The sequence below is a fragment of the Sus scrofa genome, chromosome 2 (genome assembly GCF_054392235.1).
Source record: "Sus scrofa isolate SSC_HxYL_T2T_F1_AM1 chromosome 2, Sscrofa_HxYL_maternal_Yorkshire_Landrace_v2.0, whole genome shotgun sequence".
Taxonomy (NCBI): Eukaryota; Metazoa; Chordata; class Mammalia; order Artiodactyla; family Suidae; genus Sus; species Sus scrofa.
Genome location: NC_139384.1, coordinates 91,604,804 through 91,620,053, shown reverse-complemented (window position 1 = coordinate 91,620,053; position 15,250 = coordinate 91,604,804).

The following is a 15,250-nucleotide window of genomic DNA, read 5'->3' as shown; positions in this document are numbered from 1 at the left end:
TATGTTGCTACTAAGTAGGCTAAGAAAATGAATACAATGGTGGGGGCAGGGGGGAAAATAAAATATTAGCACAGTTGGAGGAAACGCTGAGAGGCACACAGGGTTCCTGCAGGAGAGAGAGAGGCAGAGGCTCAGAACCAGAGGGATGGGCAGATCTGGCTGAGTGAGGCTGCACTGGCCATTTCTGGCTCTGAAGATGGAGGAAGGGACCAAAAGCCAAGGAGTGCAGGCACCTCTGGAAGCTGGAAGAGGCAGGGAAGCAGATGCTCCCTTCCAGCCCCTAGAGAAGACTGCCGCCCTCCCGGCACTTTGATTTTACCCAGAGAGACTCATTTTGGTCTTCTGACCTCCAGAAGGGAGCGAAGAGGAAAGGTGTGTTGTTGTAAGACGCCGAGTTGGTGGGGATTTGCTACAGCGGTTCTCAGACTCCGATACGCACCCTCCCCACCCCAGGCCCTCCGCTCCTCCCCACACCCAGCTTCCTCAGCTTGGAGCCTGGGAGGCTGACCCGCCAGTTACCACACACCCAGGCTCTCTGGTCCTCTGGTTAATGGTGGGGTGCAGCCAATGGACCCCCATGGGAAACTGGTGTGGGGCAGGGGGAGGCCAAGGCATGTCTCCCCTCCTCCCCACCTGCCTGGGTGGTGGTTCTGTCAGTGGCTGCGTCCTGGGCTCCTCTGGACGGCTCTCCCCAGCTCTGGTCACACTGCTTTGCTGTGCGGGGTTTGTCCCTAACCCTAACACTTACAATCCTGCCTGCACGAATGCTCATTAGTCTCCTCAGCGTCCCAGCCCAGGGGCCTTCTGTCTCCTGCCGGAAACCTGCCTGGATGGTTACATCGGCGAAGATGTCAACCGGTTTCTGTGAGGAGGATGGGGAAGTGCTTCCAGAAGGAGGGCACTGGCGTGGCCTCTGCAGCGTCTCCAGCAGGGATCCTGGAATTGGGGAAGGGGGCTGGTCTCCAGCCAGTCACGGGAGGCTTGGGTCCCCCACCTTCTTCTCAGGAATATGTGGGCTTAGGTGGCTCACCTGACCTCTTGGAGCTTGTTGGCCTGTCCTGGAACCAGGGGTGATGTGTCCACCTCCCAGGCTGCCAGGGAGACTGAAGTGGCCACTTGCCGGAGCGTAATTGATGGTGGCTATTGGGCTCATGGCAGAGAGGGTGGCTTTCCAGGGGCAGAGCAGCACAAACTACGCAAGCGATCGCCTGCTGTGCTAAGGGTGAGGGGCAACAAGCAGCTAGAGTGCCTGGAACAGTAAGACCTGTCTCTGGAAAGGTATGTGGGGAGCAGGGCCCAGGAGGCATTTAGAATCAGTGCAAAAACGTCAATTCAATTGGCAGTGGGCTGCCCTGCCGGAGGAGGGGGGGGGTGTTTGAGTAGGGGAGTGACGCAATGGGCCAAGTGACTCCAGATCGATCCAATGAGAGAGAGAGAGAGCAAGAACTTAGGAGGTTAAAGATCTTCGGCAAGTTTCTTCGGAGAATTTTGCGAAGCCATCTGGACCTTGTTTTCTTTGTGTGAAAAGGGGAAATAGAGGTAATTAGAACTCCAGAAGCAAATTATTGACAACGGGGCCCTGCGAGCAATTCTTTGCCTGTGTGATATGTTTTCTGGCTAGAATTCTTTGCCAAGAATTCAGGAGCTGGCTGGGAACAGGCAGGGCTGCCGTGTGGAGGGTGCTTGTGCGGTGGAGTAGGGGTAGGGTGGGGGCCCTTGGGCTGGCGCTCCCTGCAGTTGTATAGGCCACAGCTTGTACAGCTGTTCTGGGAGCTCCGGCAGCAGAAAGCAGGGACCTGATTCATGGCCTCTGCTCTGCCTGGAGCCCCACCTTCTTCTCCTCTAGGCCTGGAGGTGGGGTGGGGGGCCAGCCTTCAGGCTCCTGCTAACTCATGGGGCCTCCCGTGTTTCCCTCTGACAGGAAAGGGAGGAAAATCAGAGTCGTTCAACAAAATTACACTGAGCCACCAGGTAAATGAGGCTGGTGGAAGCCATTCTGTCCCTTGAGAGTCATGACATAACCAAAGGGGCAAGATAAAAACAACATTCTATTCACCTGGCTACTCAGAACCTGGCCTGCACAAGGACCCGTCTGCTCTCACACTGCGTTACTCCTGTTATTTATCGTGTCAACTATTACAGTCATATGTGACTTTGGCTTCTTGTAAAATGTCATCATTATTTCCTTAAAATGACTTGTTTGGAATACTTTTCTATATTAGTCAGTACTTTTTTGCTTGCTAGAGTTAGAAATTCAACTCAAATTGGCTCAAGAAAATAAGCAAACTGAGAAGTCCAAGGGTATGAGCTGCAGCATCAGGCAGGGCTGGATCCAGGTATGAAAACACTGTCATCAGGACTCTGCTTCCTGCCCAACCCTACCCCCCAACCCAGGACTTTTCCCTCTGCATTGGCTTCATGCTCTGGCAGCTTCTTTCCCCAAAATGGGCCCCAGCAGCTCCAGATTTATATTCTACAGGCTGAGTACCCCAGAGGACAGAGAGAACTTTATTTTTCATGAAGTGGAACTCTCTTGGCTTGTCCAAGGTCACATGTCCACCCTGACATCACTGTGTTGGGAGGGAAGACTCTGGGTGCCTGTCCTAAGGGCCCGCTCCCTGAGAGCAGTGGTTCCAGAGAGAAAGTATCGAGGCACAGAAAGTGAGGTGGAGGGTGGCTGCTGGGCTGGTCAGTAGAGCAGGGGCCACCCTGCGTTCATTCCTTATTTTCTCCTTCACTTTCAAAGGCCCAATATAGGCTCTAATACAAAAATGCATATGCTAACAAATCTGCATGTATGCTGATGATTCACCACAAAAAATATAAAACTCTAGACCTGCTGTATTGGCTGGATTCCTGCTCACCTTCTTGGGAGCCAAGGTCTGGGGAAAAGTCACAATATGGACCTTCAGAGGCCTGAGTAGGAAGAGCTGGACCTTTGTGCTTAATGCGGTTGTCCCCACAGTGATGGACACAGAGTCTTTCCTTGTGTAGGGAGTAAAACAAACCCAAGAGCTCAGGTTTGGACAAGTCCTAAGGCTACTCGGTGGGAAGGAACCAGGGAGAGGCCATTACACTGCTAGCTGGGTCCCTAAAAAGGGTCCTTGCCACATTACTTAGACTCTTTTGGTTGCAAGTGACAGAAACTAAATTCCGACTGGCTGAAGCGAAACAGTAACCAAAAAAATTATTATTCACAATATTTAAAATCATAATAGTATTATTAATTATTGTATAAATGTATTATTAATTACATATATAATTATATATAATAGAATAATTATTAATATTATTATAAGTAATATTTCCTGACCCATATATATTTAGGCATGGCTGGATCCAGGTGCTCAACAAGTCATCGGGAAGCTGTCAAGTTCCCATCTCAGATCACTCTCCTCTGCATTGGCTTTACTCTCAAGTCCTCTGCAGTATCAGGCTTACATTCTCAGCTTGGCAGTCCAAGCAGAAAGAGAGGACCCCTCCCTAACATCCTGGGATGCACCTGGATTAGACTTTGGGGTCCTGTCCATTTCCACACTACCCTCTGTAACCAGGGTGATGAGATAACGCTGATTGGCCAGGTCTGGGTGTGCACCACCCTCACCCCTCCAGAGCTAGAGCTATCAGATTCTTCCAAACCTCCAGGACTGAACGAGGGGGAGGGGTGGTCCCACAGAGGGGGACGAGGATGCCTGCAGGAAAAAACAACAGCTGTCCCTCACTGGGGGGGGGGGGGGGCTAGTGGAGGAGTGTTTGAAGTACAGAAGGCCACTGCATGCCAAGTGGGACAGGAAGCCTGCTGCCGGGGTAGGGGCACAACTGAGGGATGGGGGATGAGGTGGAGGGGGTTGGGAGTGGGTGTGGGGTCACAGATGGCAGGAGTCCTCCTCAGCACAGCCGATGGGCAGCCCTGAAGGCAGAGAAGTAGAGACAGAAGCTGGGGCCAAAGGCCTTGAGAGCAGTTTGGTGCAGCTGGGAAGAGGAAGCCCTGTCCTCTCGGCTTGGGGTCTGACACTGTCCCCATTGGCAGGCACACTCTGGTTCCTGGGGCTCCTCGCTGCTGAGAAGCTTCTGGTTGGCTCCTGCACCTCACTGGGGTTGCCCCAGCTGGCCAGGAGATGAGAAGGACCCTTGTCTTCCCACATGGGGTTCAGCGCCGCCGCTCTATAACACCCCCCACATGGATTCCCGCAAGTCTGGCCTCGCCCTGGGGGCTGGGATGTGGTATGGAGGGGACAGATGTGGTCCTGGTGTTGAGGAGCTCGTGTTTTCTAATTGGGGGGCAAGACAGCCCTTGCTCTTTCCACTGGGCTCCGGCTCGGAATCTGACTCATGGATGGGCTTCAGGAAATGTTTGTGGAATCAGGGCAGTGATTCGGTAGAAATGGCTCTCATCGCTCATCAGGGAGAGATGCTGATTTCAGCCCGATTCACCTATAACTGGCTGGGTGACCTTCACTTGGTCACAAACCCTCTCTGGGCCTCCAGGTTCCTCATCTGTCAAATGAAGGGTTTGAAATAGTTGGTCCCCACATCCCCAGTCAGCTCTGACATTCTGCGCCTCTCTGACTGGTCCTCCTGCTTCGGGGACCCTTGCTTCTTCAGCCACACTCACTTCAACCCTTCTCCCTTGGTACCCGTGCAGAGCTGGCCTGGGCCAGCAGGGGCAGGGGAAAGAGGCATTCAAGGCGCTGTAATTATTGTAAAGAGGAGAGTTTAAGTGTTTAGTTTTATGAGGTAGCCGGCCCTCTCTGTCAGCAGAAAGCCGCGCGGTTCCCTGGGTGCGAGTTAATTTCCTCCGTGGCTCGTTTCCTCGCCTGCCGTCATTTTTCCTCAGCTGCTTTATGACTTTTGGAGCCATTCGGAGCGGTGTGTGGTGGCGGTGGCTTTGCACACTGGAGCAGAAAGCCCCCACGCCCCTCACCCCTATGCCGGAGCCCACCGATAGCTAAGCCCCGTGGTGGGCAGCGGGGCTGGTGACCTCTGTGCTGGATGAAACTGGCAGGCTGGGCAGGCAGGAGGAACAGTAAGGCCAAGGCTCCTGGCACCTCCCTGACAACTTGCAAGGAACAAATCTAAATTAAATGACGGTCAGGCCAGCCTTGTAGCTGTCCCGGGTGCCTCAATTAAAAAGCAGAAGACTTTGCCCTCTTGAAAGGTGGGGGGAAATGCACCAGCACTAGCCTCAGACAGATCTGGGCTCGAATCCCAGCCCCACAACTACAGTGTCACCTGGGCCAAATGACTTCATCCCCCGGGCTACCATTTCCTTTCTGGCAGAAAGGGGATGTTGATGGCACCCACCCAGTGGTGCTGAGGAATGGAGACTCCGCTCCCTAAATGTTAGCTCACTTTCCTAAGCTGAGCTGTCGCTCTGAATGATCCTCCTACCTCCTCTGTGGGCTATGGGGAAGTGTCCCCAACTGGGGAAAAGCAAGGGTCCTGGGAGCAACCAGACAATCTCTAAAAGACATTGTGGGTCCACCAACACCAAGAGTCTGCATCAGGTCTAGCCATGCACATGGCATTGTCACGGGGAGGACCCTCAGGGATTTGGTGTGCTATGAAGAAGGGCTCTGTGGGAGTTCCCGCCGTGGCACAGTGGGATAAGAACCTGACTGCAGTGACTTGGGTTGCTGCAGAGGTGAAGGTTTGATCCCTGGCTTGGCACCGTGGGTTAAAGGATCTGGCACTGCCACAGCTGCGTTGTAATTCACAGCTGGGGCTCGCATTCAATCCCTGTACCAGGAACTTCCATATGTCAAGGTTGCAACCATTAAAAAAAAGGGGGGGAAGAAGAAGAAGGGCTCTGTGGAGTCAGACCTGGGCTTGAACCCTCCTATGTCACTGTAAACTTGAGCACATCATGGATTCACTCATCCACAAAATGGGGATGGCAGCTACTTCCAAGGGCACATGCAGAAGATTAAATTAAAATGAGATGAGGCATGTGGACTGCCGTGCACACAATAAGAACGTCGCTATGATATCCCACCCAGACACTTAGAGCCAAAGAGTTGGGAGACCCAGGTTCTCTTCTGGGGATTCTGCCTCCAGCTCTTGTTCAACCTTGAATGAAGCTGCCCTTCAGTGAACCTCTTTTAGGCTGCACACCCCTCTGAGGCTTCATTAAGCTGCAGATTCTCTGCCCAGAAAAGTACACACACAGGACCCCACAGATTTGACAAGTGACTTAAGAGGTTTCTGTCTGTCCGGCAATCTACAGATCCTAGGTTAAGCCATCTATGTCTTTGGGGGGCACTAGAGGTAGTGTCCATGTGGTTTACCTGTGTCCTTTGCAGATCCAGCAGCACCTAGATTCAGGATTGGTCCCAGGCTATAGTCCCACATCCTGGGGAGAAAGAGAAGCTGCTATAAAAAAAATTTCAACAAGCCCCACAGTGTCTGGCTCACTCTGCTCACCTGCCCCATAGTTTAGGACATCTGTGGTTTGCCACAAGTATCCATCCCTTCTTCTTTCAGGAAACAGTCCTTAGAACTCCACTTAGGAAAATCCCTGCCTTATCTCAGCCTATGATTGGAAAGCTGATTCCATGCCTACCTTCAGGAGCAGACCCTTATTGGCCACTCAGCATATCCCCTCCTCCTAACTGTGTCTATTGGTTCAGAGATGGTCAGGTCACCCAAAGAGAGTCAATGAGACATGAGAACAGTCCTAGAGCTTCTGGAAAAGCAAGGTCTTGCTTATTGTACTTGGAAGCCTAGAAGGGATCTTCATTGTTCCCCTGAAGGATGTGGTATAGATTAGCATGGCTGCAGCTATTTTGCTCCCAGGAAGGGATAACCAGGAGCTGCCCAAGGTGGGGAATGGGGAGAAGCTTCATACAGAGTCTGAGGGTGAAACAAGAAAGTCAGACAAGAGAGACAGAGAGAAGCAAGGTCTCTGGTGACATCTTTGGAACTGCTAGATCAAGCCACACCTGATGCTAACAGTACCTCTAGATGTTAAAACTCTATAGGTCAGTAAACCCCTCCATTGTGTAACCATTAGACCTGAGTTTTCCTGTCACTTGCGATACAAAACATCCTAACAAACTCCCTGCTGACTGGGCCAGACAGAGAAGTGATCAAGAAGGAGAGAGAGCTCAAGGATTAAGAAAACAAAATTCTTCCAAAGGCTGTGGGAGATGGGACTCTCCATCCATCTACCTGGTCCTGGGAACACTTCAGAAAAAAACCCAGGGCTGAGCAAGGAGGTGAAGCTTTTGATATTGTCTGACTGGACAGGAGGAAATATTGGCTATTTGGAGTTTGATTAATCACCAATTCCATTCAAGTCTACAAATCGTTCCTAAAAGCCAGTCATATGCAGGACACTCTGTCAAGTGATAGAAGATGCACACACCAACAGGACAGTCCCCACGGCGGGGAGCTCCCAGTCATGTGAGGAAGATGGGCTCGGACAAAGCTCGCCTGGTGCAAGCAGGATCAAGATATGTGCTAAGATAGAGAGATGGACTTGTTGGCCCTGGGAGCCCAGAGAGGGGAGGCTAGAGGAAGGCAGAACCCAGGGGATAGGGTGACTTTCCCACCCACAAAAGCACAGTTCCACCTCCACCCTGAGAGAATGTTTTTTTCCCAATCTCTATAAAGACCTTTTAGAGGCTTGCGTGGTCCCAGGTGGATTGGGGGAGCAGTCCCTCCATCCACAGCCCTACCGAGTTGTCTAGATTCTGTGTTCCTCAAAGGGGTGAAGACGATGGCAGGAGTTGGATTTCAGGCAGCACCAAAGATGGAGTCAAGTCACACTGTCTCGCTCAGATGGTGAGCCAACTGCTCCCTATGCAGTTTTCTCTAAAACTTTCCATCAAGGACAGAGTCTCGGTTTGGTGCTAGCCCATCTCTCACACCTCTCTAGCACTCCCTGACCCCTACTCTTAGCAGAGAGAGAGAGAGCAGGCCTCCGCCTATTGCCTTCTGCAGGCAACAGGCTCTTGCTCAAATTTCCTCACACTATTTTGTTTTCGTGGCATTTATTTTAACAGTTGTCTTCTATTTATGGCAAGTGATATTGGCTTTCCGTTTATGGCAGTGATAAAAAAGTTTCCTTACATTTCATTTCTTTAAGTTTTTTTTCAAGGGGGTTGTTGGAGAGAAAAACATGAGATAGTAGAAGGGGGAACACAGATATGACCAAAAGTGTGAAGATGGGACGTGGATGACTGAAGTTGGGGAAATATGCGCTGCACAGACCCAGACTACCTAGCTGCTGTGTGCCAGGTGCTGGGAACAGAGCAGAGAACGAAGCCAGCAAAACCCCTGCTCTCGTGGAGCTTACCATCTAGTGGGGCAAAGTGAGTAAAGTGCATGGTGTGTTATTGCATGGTGGTGTGTGGTCTGCCTGAATGTGAAAGGTGGGGGAAGGGTTATGGCAGTGCTCGCAAACCCGCCAGGTCAAGCTTCACTGAAAACCTGGCAGTGAGTGAGTGCAGTCTTGGAGGAGGTGAGGCTGTGGCTTCAAAGATGCTCTGGGAAGAGGCACCGCAGTTGGAAGAAACAGAAGGGGTTGCAGGAGACTCCCCCTAGCGGCTGGATGACACACTGCAGGAAAGCCTGCATCAATGCGCTGTTCTTTCTTTGGTATAAAAAGAAAAGGATGCTCTGCAGAGATGAGCAGTATAGCCTGGAAAGCAGCCCCCAGGGTCCCTGAAGCTCTATCTGGCCCCGCGCTGTGCCCAAGTGCCAAGCTACAGGTGAGATCAGGACCCAGCAGGTTGGGGCCCCGCGGGGCTCTGAAATCATCCCCTCCTGAGCCATCAAAGTGCCGCTGACTTCCAGTCACTCACTGTAGGGGTGCTGAGGACACTGTATTACTCCACTTCGTTGAAAATCGGACATCTATCTGTGGTCCATGTGCAGCGTGGTAGGTAGGAAAGCAGAGAATCCCAACCGTGCCTCCCCTCTTTGTAAGCTGCCTGCTTCTTTGATTCTCAAAGCTTTCATTATCTTGCATGTGGAATGGGGGTAACACATTGAAGGAGGCCACTTTTCCTGCTCTTGGCATGTGTGGCTAGTCAATAAGCATTGTCCTGGTCCTCCATATACCTCACTCTGAGCTGCCAAATACACGCCATCTCCCTTCCACAAATGGGAGCTGGCGGGATGAGAAAATGACAGGAAACCCTCATTCATTCACTCAACGAGTGAGTATGCATTACTCTACACCAAGGCGCTGTTCCAGTCACTGGAGGTAGAGTAGCAAACCAAACAAAGGCAAACAAGGTCTTGCTCCCATGGGAACCTGCCATCAAAGCAGTGCATGTGATTTCAGCACGTCGCCAAGACTGCTCAGGGAGCCATCACAGGATGGGTGTTTGGGGAAGGCTTGGCAGATGTGACTTGGTGAGAAGGGGTGGGCTTTTTAAAGGTTGGGGGCGGGGCAGCAGGGGGCCAGCACTCCAGGCCGAGGGAAGGACAAAGTCCCCTGGGAGTTGCCTGAACCATAGAAAGCCCAGCTGCTGGAGGAAGTGGGTGCTGGGGAATTTAGCAGGAGAGGTTGGGGGATGGTAGGCCCTGTGCACTCAGGGCAGGGAGAGGCCTGCGGGGGGTGACTGCGTGGACTGGGTGGTGTGGGGAAGCCCAGGGTTGTCATCCAGGGCCAGGATCCCTTTGAAAGCATCTCTAGGGACCCAGCATTGCATGACCCAGGGCTCCTGCCCACCAGGTCAGGCCCTAGAGCTGCTCCCCCAGCCCCCACAGCCTCTGGGGTCAGTTTCACCTTTGACTAGACCCACAGGACACCCATATGCTGGCTGAATCTCCCTCCCTGAATCCCCTCCAGGTTGGAAGACATCTCTGTGGTTTAGAGGAAGGAAGGGATGAGGGGGAGGGGGAGAGCGTGAAGTGTGTTTGTTGGCACCAAAATCATAGCAGAAGCCAATGCTGGAAACCTTCCCAAGTATTTAGAAATTAAAATAATAAAAGAAAACTGAGCATATGGAGTTTGTAAAGTGCCGTCCATCTTCAAGAAGGGACACGACTTGCTTAGAATGCTCAGGAGAGCTGGGGTCTGGGAGGATGTATCCGGGTTGGTAAGGATGGACACTCACCCCTCAGGTGGGGACCAGGGCAGGGGCACATGCTGCTCTGAGCCATGCAGAGTGTGGGAATCTCCTTGAGGTTGTTCCTTTTTTTTTTTTTTTTTTTTTTTTTTTTAAGCTGCACCCATGGCACGTGGATATTCCTGGGCCATGGATCAGATCCACGCCGTGGCAGTGACTAGAACCACAGCAGTAACAATGCTGGTCCTTAACCTCCTGGGCTACCAGGGAACTCCCCAGGTTGTGCTTTTGGAAGAAGAGAAAGCGTGTCCTCTGTGTCCTCTCCATTACTTCCTGGGAATCCCCAGTACTCCTCAGCTCAGGAAGCGCTCCTCCTTCCAGCTCAACTCCAAACCTAGCTTTAATTCTTCTATATCTACCTCCATAGTGGTCCTGTAGGCTCAGCCTCAAAAGCACACCTCAATCCAGCTGCTTCTCACCTCCTCCCTACTTCCACTCTAGCCCAGCAGTTCCCCCTCACCTGACCAACAGCAGCTGCCACTGCCTGGTCGCCTGATACTTTTCTCCTCATACTAACCTGATCCAGTCTGTCTTCCCTATAGCCATTAGATGGATCTCTCCCCTAAAGGCTTTTTATCTCTCCTAGGATAAAAGTTCAGCCCTTCCTCATGGCCTTCAGGTCCTGCATGATCCAGGACCTAACTATTCCCAACATCGCTGGTCTTACTTCTATTCCTCAAACAGGTAAAGGTCATTCTGCCGCAGGGCCTTTGCACACACAGTTCCTTCTGCCAGAAACCCTTCCCTGGCCCTTTCCATGATTGGTTCCTCATTCAGATCTCAGCCCAAATGCCACCTCCTCAGACAAGCCCTCCCTGGCCACCCCATCTAGAAGGCCACCTCTCCAGTTCATTTTGACATCACTCTATCTCTACATACACCTATCACCATCTAAAATTACCTTGTTTGGCGTTCCCATCTTGTGTCAGCAGTAATGAACCCAAGGAGTATCTATGAGGATGTGGGTCCGATCCCTGGCCTCGCTCAATGGGTTAAGGATCTGGCATTGCCATGAGCTGTGGTGTAGGTCACAGACCTGGCTTGGATCCCACGTTGCTGTGACTGTGACATAGGCCAGCAGCTACAGCTCCAATTCGACCCCTAGCCTGGGAACTTCCATATGCCATGGGTGCAGCCCTAAAAAGCAAAATGAAATGAAATGAAATAGCCTTGTTTGCTGGTTCGACCTCTCCCTCTACCATGTAAGCGTCATGAGCGCTGGACTTCGTCTGCCCTCCTCCCTTCTGTGTCTACCACATGTGGAACAGTGCTTGGCCTAGAGGAGACCCTTCACAGCCATCTCCTGAATGGGGACTGAGTGAATGCAGGGCCACCTGGTTTATTTGGGTATCAACCAAGAGTTTAGGTAGCACCACGCACAGCCTCGCTACTGTTGAGAGGCAAACATCACGTCACTCAGGCAGAATTCAGGAGGTGCTAGATGGAGCCACATGGTCAGGAGTCAGGACCTTGCGGGGTGGATCTGTTACCGGTCAAATTGCCAGACACCTTAATGTATATTGGGGGCTTCCCATCCTGACAGAGCAGAAACTAGGCAAGAAATCTTGACTTGCTATTCCTGGAGTTGGGAGCCCACCTGGGAGGCCCAGGTGCCTCGCTCCTCTCCAGGTGCTCAGGTGACCCAGTGCCAGGCAGCCCAGCTGGCAGAAGCTAGAGAGGTGAGCTGCCTGGGAGGTGTGGGCAGCAGGGCGAAAGGGGAGGGCAGGTGTCCTATGAGAGCCTTTAGGGTGGGAAACCTGGCCAGCCCGTGGGCCCTGAGGGTTCTAGAGGGCTCCTGATTGCCTTGGCCTGGGTGCGGAGGTGGCTGCCAGGGCACACAGAGAAACCTGTGGGGAAGGGGCGGAGAGGACCTGCCCCTGAGGGTGGCTGGGCCCGTAGAGGGGAGTGGAGGGTCCCCTCCCTGCAACCCCTCCTCCCACCCCTCTCCATCCTCCCCCTCCGTCTGGCTGCTCCTCTCCCGCTCTGCTGCACGCTGGCCTCCGCAAGATGGATTTTCCTGGCTGTGCCAATCTTGCTGCCACCTGTTCGCGCTGTGCTGGAGCCAGCAAAGTGGCTCAGCTTCAAACCCAGAGCAGCTGGGAGAGCGGTTGCCAAGCCTCGTAGTCCCCCTCGCTCCCCTCCTTTGTTGCAGCGGCAGCAGCAGCTTGGGCTCCAAGTCATCCTGTCACCTGCTGTCATCTGGGCAGTGCCTCTTTCCCCCACCACGCTCCTGCCCTACCCCTCCAGCCCTCCCCAGGGCCTCAATCCCTCGTGGCCAGGCTACAGAGCAGAACACAGCCAGGCACATTCTTAGTGGCCCTGGTCCCCCTGCTCTCCCTGCTCCCCCCTCCCCTTCCCCCAGGCAGACTCTCAATCCCCTTCCCCTCCCCCACGTCCTGTGGGATTTCCCAACTTACTCCCCAGAGTCTTCCCCAGAGCTCCAAACAGCAGACCTGAGGTTTATATCAGGGACCTAAACAAGCCATGAGGTGTCCACTCTACCCACTGAAACGGTGACAGAGCAGATGGCCAGGGCAACCCAGGTAGAGCAAGCCCAAACCTCTGGGAGAAGAAAGGCCCTGGAAACTTCCTCCAAGAGCAACCCAACCCCCATGCCTGAGGCTCAGGTCCCAGCCCTAGCCCTTAGCCCGAATGCTTGCTGGCTCCATGACCTTGACAAAGGCCCTCTGAACCTTGTTTCCTCGCCTACCAAGGGGCTAGGTTGGTGCCTGCCCGCCCTGCAGTGTCACTGCAAAGAACTAGTCCTCTGACTAGTGTCTTGAACTCCTTTGGGAACAAGGCAAGGATAAAATTAAACACACGCGTGGGACCAAGAAATGCAAACTGTAAAGCGCTGTGCAGCCCGAGGAGCTGTTTTTGCTCTTTCTCATGGCGGGGGGGTTGGGGGGGACCGTCTCCCAGAGAGGCAGTGAGGCCCCGTGGCCAGTACGCGTGCCTGGCTGGCCCCCAGGAGAAAGATGAGGGCTGTGTCTGTCTTTAGAAATACTGGCTCCAGCTGAGGGGGCATCTGAAGGCTGAGAGACAGACACATCAGAAGATAGAGCAAGACACAGGCAGACAGACAAATAAACACAGATGAAATAGCCGGCGAGGCCGATGGCTCTCCTGATGGGAACAGACAAGCTGTGGTGGCTGGGTTCCCATAGCCTGGGGCTTCTCTCTGCTCCATCAGGATCCTTCCCTGCCTCCTGCCCTAGGTCATCAGCTCTCACACGCGTGGCCCCGAGGGCACACGGCTACAGCATCCACACAGGCACAGGCTGCCGCTCACATGGCTGCCTCCTTCAGCCACAGATACAGAGGGGGCTGGACCTTCCAGATCCCGAGATGCTACTGAGAAGGGAAATAATGTCTCTGGCAGGAGTGGGAAGGGATCTTTCTTTGGCACAGTTCCTGGGGGTCTGAGGAGGCGTGCCCATGTCAGTGATAGTAATAGGAAACTTCAGATCATTTCCAATGTGGGGGAGGGTTTTGGGTTTTTTTTTTTTTTTTTTTTTTTTTTGCTACTCCCTGTGGATGAGTCATCAAAGAGATGCTGAAGAGGGAGGTTGGTGGAGAAACCCTAGTGTCTGCTTAAGTTTATCAAAGTGCATCATTTCCAGGGTGTCCAGAGCTGGTCATGGGGACCTGCAGATGAGCAGAGAGCTCTGGGGGCCCCTTGCACCCTCTGCTTGGTGGGGGTAGGCTGGACTGAGGGCTCTAGCTCCAAAAGGGCATGGACAAGGCAGGGGCTCAGGCTGGCAGCCCTTCTTCCCCTCTGCCCCTGCCACGCATCCTCCTACAGCTGCCAGACTGCTCTTTCTAGAATGAATGTGGGTGTGACCCTCCCCTGCCAGCCTCTCCCTCCTGTGGCTCCCCAGTGCACGTATAATAAAGCTCAGATCCTGCCCAAGGCTTACAAGCGTCCCAGGATCTGCCCTGCCTGCCTCAACAGCCTCATGCCTGACTACTTCCTCACTCAGCTCTCCACCCACACCAGCTTATTTCCTCCAATCTGGTCCCACCACAGGGCCTTTGCACTTGCTGTGCTCTCTGCCTGGGACACTCAAAAACCACCAGTTCTTGACTTGGTTTCCTCATCATTTAGGTTTCAGTAGATAAGGCTCTCCCCTTCCCAATTAGTGCCCTCCTCCTTCCTCCGAGCCCTGTCACATCTCCCCCATTTGTCTTCTGCATAGCACATAATGTAAAACTATTTCCCTTGTGTGGCTGTAGTCTGTCCCTGCCTGTAAGATGTACGCTCTTGTCTTGTTCACTGTCATTCCCCACTGTCTGGAACAGAGCATGGAACATAATAGGCATTTAATAAATATTTCCTCAGTGAAGGAGTGGATCCCAGAGGAAGAGGCCAAGTGTCCCCAGAGTGGGGAGCACATGTCCAAGAAACTGCATGGGACGGAGGGGGATGCAGCTGGAGACTGGTCATGACTGAGTGGCCAGGACTGGGAAAGAACCCAGGAAGCCCATGGGGCTTATGGTGCCAATGCTCATTTTGCTATGGCTTTTACTCAGTTTACTTTGTTTCGTGTTCATCACCAGAAGCTGCTGTATTACTAGCCCCAATTTACAGATGAAGCAGTTGAAGCTCAAGTGTTTACATTGTGTATCCAAAGTCACACAGCTTCTAAAAAGAATAGGGCTGGGACTCTACATTCCCATTTCTCCTCTGTGGCATGTGTCCTCCCAGAAGGTTGGAGAAAGGTCTTAGGGGCCTTGTCTGTCTCCCTGGAGTCACTCACAATCACCCTTCTGAAAGAGCTTTGCCTGCTTGAAATGTCAGTGAAGGCAAGGCACGAGCAGAAGGCTTGCACGGACCCCAGGCTGGTGGGTGCGATGGCCAGGAAAGAGAAGCCAGGAAAGTGGGGCCAGCTGCTTGGTGGGCAAAGGAAGCGTGTGCAGAGGTCAGGCTCATGACTGCAAAGAGAGGTTCCTGGAGGAGAGCTGTCCAAGGAGGCTGGACTCATCCTCCAGGATGAGAATGACTAAAGGCTTGGATTCAGTCCTAGCCCGGCACCTGGCAATACATTTAGCTGTCCTCCTCTATGGGATGGAGATACTAATGCTACCTCCCAGAATTGCTCTAAGAATGAACCCAGCCCTGTGTGTGAGAGTGTTTTACCTCCAAGGGTCGTACATGTATGCTTTGG